Genomic DNA, 14493 nt, shown 5'->3' on the forward strand with positions numbered 1-14493 from the left:
TTTTCGTGAAACAATGATGAATGCAAAGTAATCACTGGGTTGCTAAGAGAAGCGAACAAGGAGTAATGCCTTCTAGTATATCATAAAAGCGATTGAAATTTTGAAACTCAATATTACCTTAATTAAGTTCATAAATTTTTGTCTTTTTTATTTCTTGTAGTAAATCAAATAGTCTGTTAAAAATGAAACAATACAGGTTTTCTGTTTGCTGAAAAAATTATGTTTTTTCCCAATTGGTAATAGGAATACTTCAAGGAGGAGCTCTCTTATGCAGTTTTTATTGCCCAACTGAGATGAAATCTGTTCTAAACGTTTGATCCAAGATCCTTATTGAAATAATTAAAACATGCACATAATCACCAACAATGTTCTATCCCACTAGTGAGAAGAGTTCTTCCGTTTGGCAGAGAATAATTTCCGTAAATATACATAGTTTTGCTATAATCCAACATTAGAAAATCATTAGCTCGCTGAGCTTTTCTTTCAAAGCTCTGTCGTTATGTGAAATAGTGATTCATGGGAAATAATATGCTGTTTTTATAAGTATTGGGAGGAATCTAAATTTCGAAAAAGCACAGTGTGGCGTAGAGTTACTTAAATGGGGAAAAAAACGTTTTTTGTCTGCTATTCAATAATTGCAAAAATACACAAGCATTGCCTATTTAAGCTCATAAAAATAAGAAGAAAAAAATTTGAGAATCATTCACTTCTAATTTTCATTTTGAAAGAAATATTATACTTAATTATTGATTCATAAAATATATTTAAGCAATCAGTCCGTTTTGAAATATACATAATTTAATATGCGCAGCTTAAACGCAATAAGTATTTCGTATAGAGATGTCTAAGCTGATGTTATTTCACTTTCCTATCCACTGGAAATCCATCACGGATCAATCAGTTATAGATGCAACCAATAAGAATACTTTTCTTGAGGGATATGAATACGAATTCTTCAATAGGTATAGTGCAAACGGAAATTGATTGAATGATAGTGGAATGCTGATCTAGTTTAGCCACTGTTTTGAACATCTAAAAAGAGACTGCTTTTTGAAGGTTCTGTTATGAGAATTAACGCTTTTTTTGCTTATAATATATTTTCATAACTGTTGAGACTTTGCAAAAGGTATTCATGTTTGATAAGTCAAGTTTAACCAGCTTTAGTCATATATGTTAATTCTGAAAAGCCCTTTTCTTATAGGCCCCTATGGTAATTCTGAATAGGGCGCAAAACGTCAGTATGAAAAGAAGCCTGAATTTCGTCAAAACAAAAAGCGTTTGTAATTTAAAATTTTAATATTTTGGAAGTTAGTCCAACGCTGCACTATTTGGGCTTATAAAAATTTGCGAAAATGAGAATTATTCATTGGTTTTGTTGTTTTGAAAAAACAGGTGAAAAAACAAACTCACCAAATTGGGGATTTTTCAAAAATTTGGTTACTTATTAAATATTTAAGTTATTTGTCCATTCTAAATCTCAGATAATTCTTTACTCCAAGATGGTGTACATAATTTAAAATTATAATTTTACCTCAAGTGTAAAGCAACTAAACTGAGACTTTTTTACTTTCCTTAGCGAAGAAGCTTCGAGAAACGCTATTCAAACTGAGGGTTTTTAATTGTTCTTGGTGAAATAGATTCGAAAAATACTGTCAAGCAATTCAAATTATGGCTATTTTATTTCATTTATTTATCTTTCTGGGAGAAAGCCACAGAAAACACTTTTAAGTTACTCAAACTGTGGCTCTTTTATGATTTTTTGGGAAAGGGCTTCGAAAAACACTGTTAAGATACTCAAACTATGGCTCTTTTATTTTATTTACTTATTTATAGGCGAGAAAGCCATGAAAGAACACTGTTAAAGGACTCAAACTGTGGCTTTTTTATTACTGTTGTTAAAAGAACTTCGAAAAATACTGTTAAGGTACACAAACTGTGACTTTTTCTTTTTCTTTACAGAAGAGCTCAGAAAGTATTTTTAAGGTACTGCTGATTAAACTGATGATTTTTTTAAAAAATTTTTCTTGACCAAAATATTTTGAGAGACATTGTTAAGGTACTCCAACAATGGCTCTTTTATTTTAATTTTATTTTATTTATTTATCTATTTCTTTCTTTACAGGAAAGTCAGAATAAACACTGTTAAGGTACTTAAACTGAGGCTTTTTTTTTTTTAATTTTTCTTTACGGAAAAGCTTAAAAATATTTTAAAGTACTCAAACTTCTGCCATTTTTTTTTCTTTTTTTTTTTTGGTGAAAGAGCTTCAAAAAAAAAACCTACCAAGGTACTCAAATTAGGGCAGTTCTTTTTCTTGAAGAAAGACCTCTAAAGATAAATTTCATATCATGAACAAAATGGTGAAAATAATTTCCCTCGATAATCAAATATCTATAGTGATTTTCGATAAGGTGCGTCATATCCTCTTACAATAAGTTTTCTTCCGGTTGCGGTGTATAAGCTGAAAGTGATGTCAGAATGGTGGAATTTAATCTATTGTGAAATTTGTGCTTATTTTACACACTTTGACTCATTCTAAAATTTCTTTTATAAAGTTTACTTTTGGTAGTCGCAATTGCTTCTCCAATAAAAGTTACCGCTGTTTTATAGCTTTTAATGTTTATCGAAAAACAACACACTCCGAAGAAGGAATTAAGATTTAAATATTAATTAGATTAAATCTTAAATACTGTTAAAAAGTAGATAAAAATTATTTTTTTTCCCGATTACTTTCTTATTTATTGTAATGCTGTATGCCTATTTAAATCGAGTAAAAGGGATATTTAAAAAAAATAATGCGATAAATCCTCTGAGAAAAAATGGTATATTTTATGCAAAGACGTACACAAAAAAGGAAAAGCTCGAATCATCCTTATTACGCTTTTCAACGTGAGATAAATGTATTTAAAGCATTTAAACCATGTTTAGTGTTTTTTTACTAACTGAGTATTTAAATTTCAAAAAGCCTTACGATATTTACATTTTCTAATAGAACATTTTTCAACGTTAATCATAAACTATAAGTGTCTGCAACAGTTTTACTTCAAAAGTACTTTTTCAAAATACATCTGAATTGTTTTCTTGAACCATTAAAGTGTTTCAAGTCACAAAAGTGGTTTATGTATGAAAATCACCTATATGAAAAAACATGGTTGACTGAGAAAAAAAATGGTCAAAACTGCCAGAACATGTATAATTTTCCTTTTTTTCAGACTCTATACGAACACCAAAAATCTCGGCAATTTTTACCAAAGTGCTTTAGTAATGATTTGATAAAATTAACAATAAAATGGGATTTTATAGTATCTGATATAATTTGCTAAATGTGCTAAAATTTGGTAACTTTATCATGATACCTTAGAGAATGTCATAATAACCATTTATTCGGCTAAATTTACTTTTTCATAGTTTTTACTAAACGTATGGTAATAAAAACTATAATTTTGAAAACCAGAATTTCTGGTAAAACGTTACTATATGAATTGAAAAAACTATTTAATGAATGCAAACTAAAGTAAACAACGTTAAAGAGCACAAAAAATATACGTCACGTAACAAAACGTAACGTAAACAAAAAACAACGTTAAAGAATACAATAAAATTTTTAGAACAAAGGTCGCCCACTTGTGTATTTAATGAATGGTTTAAATACCGTAAATTTTAGTTGTTATTACAAAAAATATTTCTTTTTCCTTTTCCTTAACCAGAAATATTATTACATAAATTTTTATCAGAATTTGTTTCTCCTTGTAAAACTAAGTAGTGAATTTTAAAAATATTGTTTGGTTGTAACACTAATAGTTATAATTAATATTTTTAATACTTTTTTCGTAGAATGAAACTCTTATAATAAAATCCCAGAGCCTTGCCGACGTACTTTTCTCAATGACCAACGGCAGTTTTTGAAAAACTATTATTATTTAATTTATAAGTAAAATTTAACAAAGAATGATATCATATTTTATACCGAAATTTATAAAATGCTAAATGAAAAAATTCAAGAATGTGAAAATTTATTTACTAGTTATAAAAAAATAGAAAATTATTGATTAATTAACAAATTAGAAAACAATTAATTAGAAAATTATTATAGCGTATGACAATTAACTCATAATTTTCATACACTGCACCTTAGAAAATTCATCGCATACATTATATCTTTTCGTGAACGAAACCAATTGCGTAATGGTTTGAAATATCGATTCTTAAAAATGATAATTTTTATCTTCAAATTGTAGAAGATAATTCTCTTTAAAGATAGTTAATATATTTTCAGTTCAATAATATACCCAGTAAAAAATATGAGGAATTCATTCCTCATTTAATTTAGATACAGCACTTACACTTTCGAAAATATTTTTTAAATTCTAAAAAAATAAACAGTTAATAAATGGGAAAATAATGCTAATAATAATCTTGTTGATTGACTGTTAATTCCGCATAGAAAATTATAAAACTTTGCTTTTGCTCGGAAGAGTTTTCAGAATAAAAGCAAACAAATTTACTTTCAAAATATTTCGTAATTTTTCACTAATTGTTATTATCTAAACATAATTAATAATCTAATGAAATTACCGTGAGGCACGGTAATAATATTTCTGGCAAAAAAATAAATAAATAAAAAAATAAAAAAATAAGTAAATAAATAAAAAAATAAATAAATAAATAAGTAAGTAAATAAATAAAAAAATAAAAAAACCGTAATTCTGATTAATGAAACCAAAATGAACGATACTTAAAACATTGATTTGGTAATTTTTTTCGTTCATCCGCTCATATGGTAACTTCTTACTGGAAATTCTGTATTAAAATTATAGTTCTTGCCCACATATATAGTAAAAAATACAAAACTGTAAAGTAAATTTAACCGAATAAAAGGTTATGGCAATTTCTAAGGTATCGTGATACAGTTACTGAATTTTGCCACATTAATCAAATTTTATCGCGGATTACATAACCATATTTTATTGTTAAACTTACTAAAATCATTTCCAAAACATTTTGATAAAAATTGCATAGATTTTTGGTGTTCTCATAGAGCCAAACGCACTGCAATTTTTACTATATTCTGGTATTTTTGACCATATATTTTCAGTGTGCATTTTCAATTTCGTATGGGTTTTAACCCAAAAGTCAGTCCTAGTCGATTTCAATTATTAAATATCTCTTTCTTACGAAAGTAAATGTGTAAATATTCAGTAAAATAAATATCAATACTCTTTCTGTATCGTAAAAAATCAGAAAAAAGAATTAGTGAAAAATTAGTAAATTGAGTAAAATTAGTCATGAATCTTTCTCTATTATTCCCATAATAGCACAATCACGTTTGCAGATATATTTTGAATACTGAAAAATAAAATGTTAATAAACTGAAAAATTACATTAATGACGATTTAACTGAGAAGCCTGATATGAAGCCATAAAATTTAGCTAGAAAGAATTTTCAAAAATAAAAAATTCAGTTTCCCTCGTCATTTTCTAGTTTTATTCAGTAAATGTTAATTATTATACGTAATTAAATAATATCTATCAATTAATTATCATGATTTTAAAAAACAAGCCATTTCCCTTTATGGCTGGGATTCTATCCCTGAACAAACTCCTTGGTTGAATCTCTGGATAAATAGAAAATAGATTTTTTCTCTTCAAAAATAAAAAAATCAGTTTCCCTCATCATTTTCTAATTTTTTCAGTAAGTGTTTTACTTATTACATAAAACTAAATAATATTCATAAATAAATTATCATGATTTCAAGGAATAAGCCATATCCTTACATGGCTGGGATTCAATCCTTAAACTAACTCCTTGGTTGTATCACTGGATAAATAGATAATAAATGTCTTATTTTCAAAAATAAAAAATTCACTTTTACTCATCATTTCTAATTTTTTTCAGTAAATGTTAATTATTATACATAATTAAATAATATCTATCAATTAATTATCATGATTATAAAAAATAAGCCATTTCCTTTTATAGCTGGGACTCAATCTCTAAGCAAACTCCTTGATTGTATCTCTGGATAAATAGAAAATACTTTTTTTCTTTTCAGAAATAAAAAATTCAGTTTCCCTCATCATTTTCTAATTTTTCAGTAAATGTTTATTATTATACATAATTCAATAATATCTCTAAATCAATTATCAAGGTTTTTAAAAAATAAGCCATAACTTTTTATGGCTGGGATTCAATCCGTAAACAAACTCCTTGGTTACATCACTGGGTAAATAGATAATAAATGTCTTATTTTCAAAAATAAAAAATTCACTTTTACTCATCATTTCTAATTTTTTTTCAGTAAATGTTAATTATTATACATAATTAAATAATATCTATCAATTAATTATCATGATTATAAAAAATAAGCCATATTCTTTTATGGCTGGGATTCAATCCTTAAGCAAACTCCTTGGTTGTATCACTGGATAAATTCGTTAAAATATTTATTCACTGAAATAAATACAAAATTCTAAGCACATTCAACGCAACAATTTCAATTTCTTCTTGGAACATTTTTTAACCTATACTAACATCGAAATATATTCGAAGACAATATTCGAAATATATTCGAAATATATATCGAAATATATCAAAAACTTGATATATTTAATTTCGAGCTATACATAAGAAAAGGTTATTATTATGTATCAACTGTATGTAAAATGTGCAGTTTCCATTATTTATAAAAAAAAAAAAATAAAACTCAATTTTCTGTTTTGTTTTTAATGGTACCGTCTATCTTACTTTGGTCCTAGGTTTGGTAAAACAAAAAATTATTTTTTTTTTACTTAAAAAACAACACAAATGGGTATTTTTTGGGCCTGTTTAAGAACATTTTAATAAAATTGGGTTATTAAAAAGTATTGCCACTGGCGACTCTGAAGTTTTAGTTGAACCATTGTTTTGATAACCTAATTATTTACCTCCAAACTTTCCATTGTAGACTAATCAAGTTATGTGATAAAAAATAAGATAGGTGCCAAAATATAACCTGTAGTAACCTGTTACAAATATGCGATGTTTTTTTCCTTTATTCTTTGTTTTATTTATTTATTTATTTACTTGTTTTGAATGAAATTTTTGAAAATAATAATAATGATTAGAAATTATAAAATTAACATAAATATTTAATCTCTTTAGTTAAAATTATACTTACTGTTATAAACTATTTAGTTAAAATATCAGTTACGGGTGGCTTATACAATTGTCAGAAACATCAAAATTGTAACTGATGAAAATTATAAATTTAAATCGATTTAATCAATATCACGAATCAGTTTTCAAGGAAAGTAACCTAAGAAGATTAACTTATTCTAAATAAAAAATCATAAATATCCTCTAATTAGGGGACAGTGTAAATATTTGGTAAGCAATTAACGAAGGAGGTGTCTTGTGATTGGCTTATTTTTACTGACGAGGGAGGAGTAGGAAAAATACTTATGTAAGACATTAAAATCTTTTTAATATCAAAATTTTCTTTAATAATTTATGACCACTTTTAGTTTGTGCTGAATTCAGAGCGTTGAATAAAGTATCCCTTCACCAGTTAAACACCTTAAACATTTAAAAATTGGTGAAACTGATCACAAATATAACACATTAATCATTCTTAAGTTATCGACGTGAAGATCTAGATTCAGAAAAATTGACTAGGCTGTAGTGCTGATAAAGAAGAAGAGAAAAGTCATGGCTTTAGTGTTAAACAAGGAATTTGAATACGAAAGAAAGTTATCCACTTTTCCGAACATAATAGGAAAAGTAATTGTTTGTTTTTCTTTTCCTTTTGTCAATTATCACATTCTTTTTAACGCATTGAAGTACTAAAATTGTTTAAATACCCTACTGCGTTTTCAAATACGTCGTAGATAAAGTATTTTGCGGTATTTACATTTGAATTTCTAAATTCTGCACTAACACACCACTCGATAAGTCTCTGATTTGACACATAAATTGCACCAGTTTTAACAGATTTATATCATTTCTGGGTAGTAGCAACTTTCAAACGATATATGTAAACTTTCGTAACATTCAGATTATTAGTTTTGAGGTTACAAGTGATTTTAGAGACCCAGTTTTGAAAGTTTTCAAATAATGAATAAAAAAGAATTTCGTGATTTGATTAATCATTGAATACCGTTAAAGTAAAACAGTGGCTTGAAAAGTGTTATGGAGACTCTGCAACAGGTGAATCAGCTATTATTGACCCGTATGCTGAATAAAAAGCAATCGTAAAGACACTGATGATGCGGAACACTCTGGTTTTATAACCGTCGTTGAACTGCTATCCAAATTTTTGATTTACGACTACTAATGCTCAACTCTGTAGCCTTGTAATTTTGAACCCAATCCAGAAGACAAGGGAACTCCTGGATCAAGTATTGAGAGAAATTTGCCTTCGTGGAGGACTTTTTAATGGAACTAACCCATATTTGCGTTACAAGGAGAGGAAGACCACGCGAACCTCCCACTGTTAGCCTGATGGCAAGGGGACTTTAACCCATGATATATCTACCACATCTATCACGTGAGCACTGTTGTCGGCGCAAGCCGGATGCGGATTTCGTATCGACCAGCCATCGCCTGGATCGAACCCCGGTTCACCTCATTGGAAGGCGAACACTCTATCTCTTGAGCCATCGTGGCTGGGAACACACTGGTTCCAGAAAACGTAAAAAAAGTTCACAAAATCGCTTTGAAGGACCATAACTGGAAGTTGCTTGAGATAGCTGACACGTTAAAGATACCAGAAAGTAGTGTGTTTGCAATTTCACATGAAAATTTGTGCATGCGTCAGTTGCTTTCAAAACGGGTGCCGCGTTTACTCGCACTGGACTAAAAAGAACAACGTGTCGATGACTTAGAACGCTGTTACGAACTGTTAAAGTGAGGGGGAAAAGGATTTCTATCGTCGGTATGTTACAATAAATGAAATATTGATCCACTACTAAACTTCTGAATCAAAAGAATCTTCTACTGAATGAGCAATAGCCGTTTTTTAAGTCATCCAAAACGACCAAAAACTCAAAAGTCAGCTGGCAAGGTAATGTATTCCCCATTTTGACACGGGAAAGGCATTTGGTTCATCGACTATCTTGAAAAAGATAAAAACTATCAATAGCTAATTTTGCATGGCATTATTGGATCGACTAGTAAANGCTATCCAAATTTTTGATTTACGACTACTAATGCTCAACTCTGTAGCCTTGTAATTTTGAACCCAATCCAGAAGACAAGGGAACTCCTGGATCAAGTATTGAGAGAAATTTGCCTTCGTGGAGGACTTTTTAATGGAACTAACCCATATTTGCGTTACAAGGAGAGGAAGACCACGCGAACCTCCCACTGTTAGCCTGATGGCAAGGGGACTTTAACCCATGATATATCTACCACATCTATCACGTGAGCACTGTTGTCGGCGCAAGCCGGATGCGGATTTCGTATCGACCAGCCATCGCCTGGATCGAACCCCGGTTCACCTCATTGGAAGGCGAACACTCTATCTCTTGAGCCATCGTGGCTGGGAACACACTGGTTCCAGAAAACGTAAAAAAAGTTCACAAAATCGCTTTGAAGGACCATAACTGGAAGTTGCTTGAGATAGCTGACACGTTAAAGATACCAGAAAGTAGTGTGTTTGCAATTTTACATGAAAATTTGTGCATGCGTCAGTTGCTTTCAAAACGGTGGTGCCGCGTTTACTCGCACTGGACTAAAAAGAACAACGTGTCGATGACTTAGAACACTGTTACGAACTGTTAAAGTGAGGGGGAAAAAGATTTCTATCGTCGGTATGCTACAATAAATGAAATATTAATCCACTACTAAACTTCTGAATCAAAAGAATCTTCTACTGAATGAGCAATAGCCGTTTTTTAAGTCATCCAAAACGACCAAAAACTCAAAAGTCAGCTGGCAAGGTAATGTATTCCCCATTTTGACACGAGAAAAGCATTTGGTTCATCTACTATCTTGAAAAAGATAAAAACTATCAATAGCTAATTTTTCATGGCATTATTGGATCGACTAGTAGAGAAAATAAAAAATAAAAAAATAAAATAAAATAAAATAGAAAAAAAGAAACGGCTTAACATATACTTATATATTGATATATATATATATAAAAATAGTGCGTGGAGTCCCTCCGCGCGGAAGAAGTTAAACTTCGTAACCTGCGACGTTAATTGTAGAAGAATCAGCAGTCGTAGAAGGATCACTAGTTCTATTCAACGACTCTTTTTCCTGCTCCGCTCGCTTCCGTGCTCTGTAATAACGGTAATATTGTGCATTTTTCCCTCGTGAACCTCTTGAACCAGTGGAAGTGCTTGTGGTTGCCTCGTCGTCTCGACATGGAAAATGTATTTGTATTAATAATGTATGTGAATGCGTCATAATGTAATTTCAAAAGAGAAAACCTATCAATCAATTGGTATTTACAAGAGACGTACCTTGACATAACCTTAAATCCGTCGCATTGTCCGTGGGATTGTTTTCACTCATTTTTTACAATTGTTATCCAATAAATTTGAAGATAAAAAATACTATCCTATGAAATTATATGTGTATCAAATCAAACCAAAAAAAATATTTATGGAACAACAATACTCTTATGACTTTTATTATTTTTATGCTAGTGAGAACCAAAACAATATGGAAATGAATGAGGGAAAACTGGATCCTGCCACGTGATTTCCCGGCCAATAAAAATGTAGCGTTAAACGTTTAAATCAACCTTGTTGGAAGTCGCATAAGAAGTATAACTTCAAAAACAGTTTTCTTGTACCAGGACAATGCCCCTTGTCACAAGTCCATGAAAACGATGATTAAACTGAATGAATTACACTTTGAATTATTCTCCTGTCACCATACTCTCCAGATCTGGCTCCTAGCGACTACTGGTTCTTTGCAGACCTCAAAAAGTTCCTCTTTTGAAAGAAATTTGGATAAAATGCAGAAGTTATTGTAAAAACTGCGGCCTATTTTAGGAGCAAGACAAATCATCCATCAAAAAAAGAAAGTTAGAGGNAGGGAAAAATGCACAATATTACCGTTATTACAGAGCACGGAAGTGAGCGGAGCAGGAAAAAGAGTCGCTGAATAGAACTAGTGATCCTTCTGCGACTGCTGATTCTTCTACAATTAACTTCGCAGGTTGCGAAGTTTAACTTCTTCCACGCGGAGGGACTCCACGCACTATTTTTTTTTTCTATTTATTATCAATAAAAAAAGTTGATAAATAAGGATTCTAAACTTAGTAAACAGTTTAACTATCTGAAAAAACGGTCTCTTCTATTTTTAGCTTTGATTAAACGTAGTATTTTATTTTATAATCTTACATTTTATAACCGTCATTGAACAGTCGACCTAATTTTCGAGTTTATGACTACTAATGTTCAACTCCGTTGCCTTGTAATTTTTTAACCCAATCCAGAAGACAAGGAAACTCCTGGATCGAGTATTGGGAGAAATTTCGCCTTCGTGGAGGACTTTTCTGATGGACCTAAACCACAATTGCTTTAGATGGAGAGGAGAACCATGAAATCTCCCACAGTTAGCCTGACGGCAAGGGACTCTAACCCATAATCTGTTTACCATTGAGTATATTTTACGTGACCACTGTGGTCGGTGCGAGTCGGGTGCAGAGTTCGTATCGATCAAGCCATCGCTGAGATTCGAACCTAGGTCACCTCATTGAAAGGCGAACGCTCCATCCACTGAGATACCACGACTCACGGATTGTTGAAATATCTTTCCGTAAACGTCTAAAATCCGTTTTTAACGCGTAATTAGCACGAAGCTTAAGTATTCAAAGTTAATTTCTCAAGCATACCCCATAAAACCGTAATTTTTATGCCAGCAACAACCCTTATCAAAGGGCCCAATAAGGTTTATAAATGATTAGCAAACAAAATCACGCAAGCATGGACCAATCTTAAATTTAACTATGATAGTTAACGCGCTATAAGGTTTGCATTAAGCTGACATAAACAACCTTTTTATATCAAAATTGAATCTGCCTTTACAAAAAAGGCTAGAAAAACCTTCTGAAATCGAGGATGAATCATCATTCGCAAATCAAGGGCAGAAAGAGTTCTCAAACCGAGGATAAATTCACCTTCTCAAGGTTTATTTTAGATTTTATGACCATCACTGAAACAAGGTTTATTTGGATAGGCTTTTATATACTTACTTTAACACTTTAAAAGTAAAGGTTGACCTGCAAGTCTACAACATAAGCAAAATGTTCCATTTGAGAGCCTGGAAAAAGCTAGAACGAAAAAAAAAGGTTTAAAAAGGAGATTTACAGTTCCTGTAAATAAAGGTTTTAACTTGTCTTTATTTAATCTTTAAGGAAACAAGCTTTTCATACTAATATTTATACTAAGTTTAAAAAAGGATTAATTAGTCAACCTTTAAACGCCAACCAAATATAAATGAAAAATTTGCCGCAAGATTGCCAGCTGTCTTAATATAAATTTTTTTTATTAGATATGCTAAAAAATTTTACTATTTTTCCTTGGAAAAATTTCATGAAAATTTGACTTTGATTCATCATCATCATCATAGTTAACCAGACAGCCCACTGTTTGCCAATGGCTTCCTCTAAAGATTTCTCCATAACGTCTTCCGATTTATCTTGGATCTCCAATTCTTTTCATTAATTGCAAGAAAATCAGACTCCACCAAGTCAGCCCATCTCAACCACGGCCTTCCCCGCTTTCTTGTTCCAGTGGTTCTAAAAGCAGTATCTTTTTTATTGTATTGTCATCACTCATTCAAATCACGTGGGCCATCTAATTCATTCTATTTATTTTTACGTATTTAATAATATCGGGTTGTTCATAAATCTTGTACAGTGCAAAGTTAAATATCCTTCTCCAGTTATTGTTTTCATTAACACTTATAAATATTGCCACACAATTTTCCTCCAGTTTTGTCATGATCCAAGCTTCAGAAGCGTATGTCAAGACTGGCCTGACAAGATTTTTGCAAATTAAGAACTTTGTTTTTCTAGAAAGAAACCTAAATTTAATAAATCTTCTCAGCCCATAAGACAGCCTCATTTGCCAGACAGAATCGATTTTTTATTTCAGGAGACATTCTGTTATCAGCAGTAATAATTGATCCGAAGTAAGTAATTTGACTTTGATTACTCTATTAGAAATTATGGAGTATGTTGAGTCATAAAACAGTTAACAAAGTTGCTACAACCTTTAATATGGTCGTTAGTTCGCTCACTTTTGAAACTTCATTATACGGCACTATGTTTGAACTTAACGGAAACATATTTCGTTTAAAAACATTATTTATGATTGCAGTGAATTCGACCCACATAATATGTAAAGGTGATGTCATGTGGTTCAACATAAAACCGATTTTTCTAACAGTGTAGTGGTGATTTTGGTTATATTTTTAGTCCTGATGTTAGATTAGACTGCTCAGAATAAGATGAACTAATTATAAAATTTTGTTTTTCCATACTGTTTGCTTTTCCATATTTATGTTCACATTTTTGCATTAAAAATGAGACGTAAAGGAAAAATGTAATCATGTCTCTTGTTATAACGCATAGGTTTTATTATTTATTTTTTAATTAGCAAAAGAAAACCATTTATTATTCATAAAAACACAAAAAATTGCCTGAAATTTTTTTGCTGCTTACAAAAGATTTTCTACCCTTATTTCTAATTACTTTTTTGGATAAATATGTTTTCTTCGTAAATCAGCTACATTTGCAAATGATAATGGCCTAAGTAAAAGGTCAAAAGTTATTCATTTAAATATATGAACTAAAAAAAAGGATCTAATCTTGTTCCATTTTCTATTTAGTTAATTTTAGGATAACATAACTAAGGAATTTTGAATGTTATCAGACAATGGCACCTATTTCAATTTATCATTTGAATCTTTTCCAATAATTCTATCGTCTGTTTTCCCCGATTACCAAACTTTATATGAACTTGTTCATCATAAAGTATAAAATGGTACAATATTGAATCTAATAAACGATTAGTTTCATTGAAAATACAGTCTAATATACATTAAACTATGTATTATATTGGTCACCTTTTAGGCATATAAAAAATATTTACTGATGTTACACTACTTACTCAGAAAAATCAGTTTGACATTGAATTATATAGTGAAAATTCGCTGCTATTTTATAAACTGTGCTGTTTTTCTGAATCTAAAACTTCGCTGCCGTTTTGAAGTAATGCGGTTCTACTCTAGGTTTTGACTTGAAACCAAAATACCTTTTCTAGGAAGGAAAGGCGATCAGTGCGCAATACTTAACAGTATTTTTTACCATAAAGTCTGTATTATATCACGAAATAGTGGAGCTCTAATTTGAATGACTTCTCTTATCTACAACCAGCTCTTGCGAATGTGATTATTTTATTTTTTTATTAAGGTATAAAACTGAATCATATTTCCATTCTAGTTGATTCATAACCAAGATCACGTAATCATATTCAACGCGGATTAATTTGCATGT

The sequence above is a fragment of the Parasteatoda tepidariorum genome, chromosome 2 (genome assembly GCF_043381705.1).
Source record: "Parasteatoda tepidariorum isolate YZ-2023 chromosome 2, CAS_Ptep_4.0, whole genome shotgun sequence".
Lineage (NCBI taxonomy): Eukaryota > Metazoa > Arthropoda > Arachnida > Araneae > Theridiidae > Parasteatoda > Parasteatoda tepidariorum.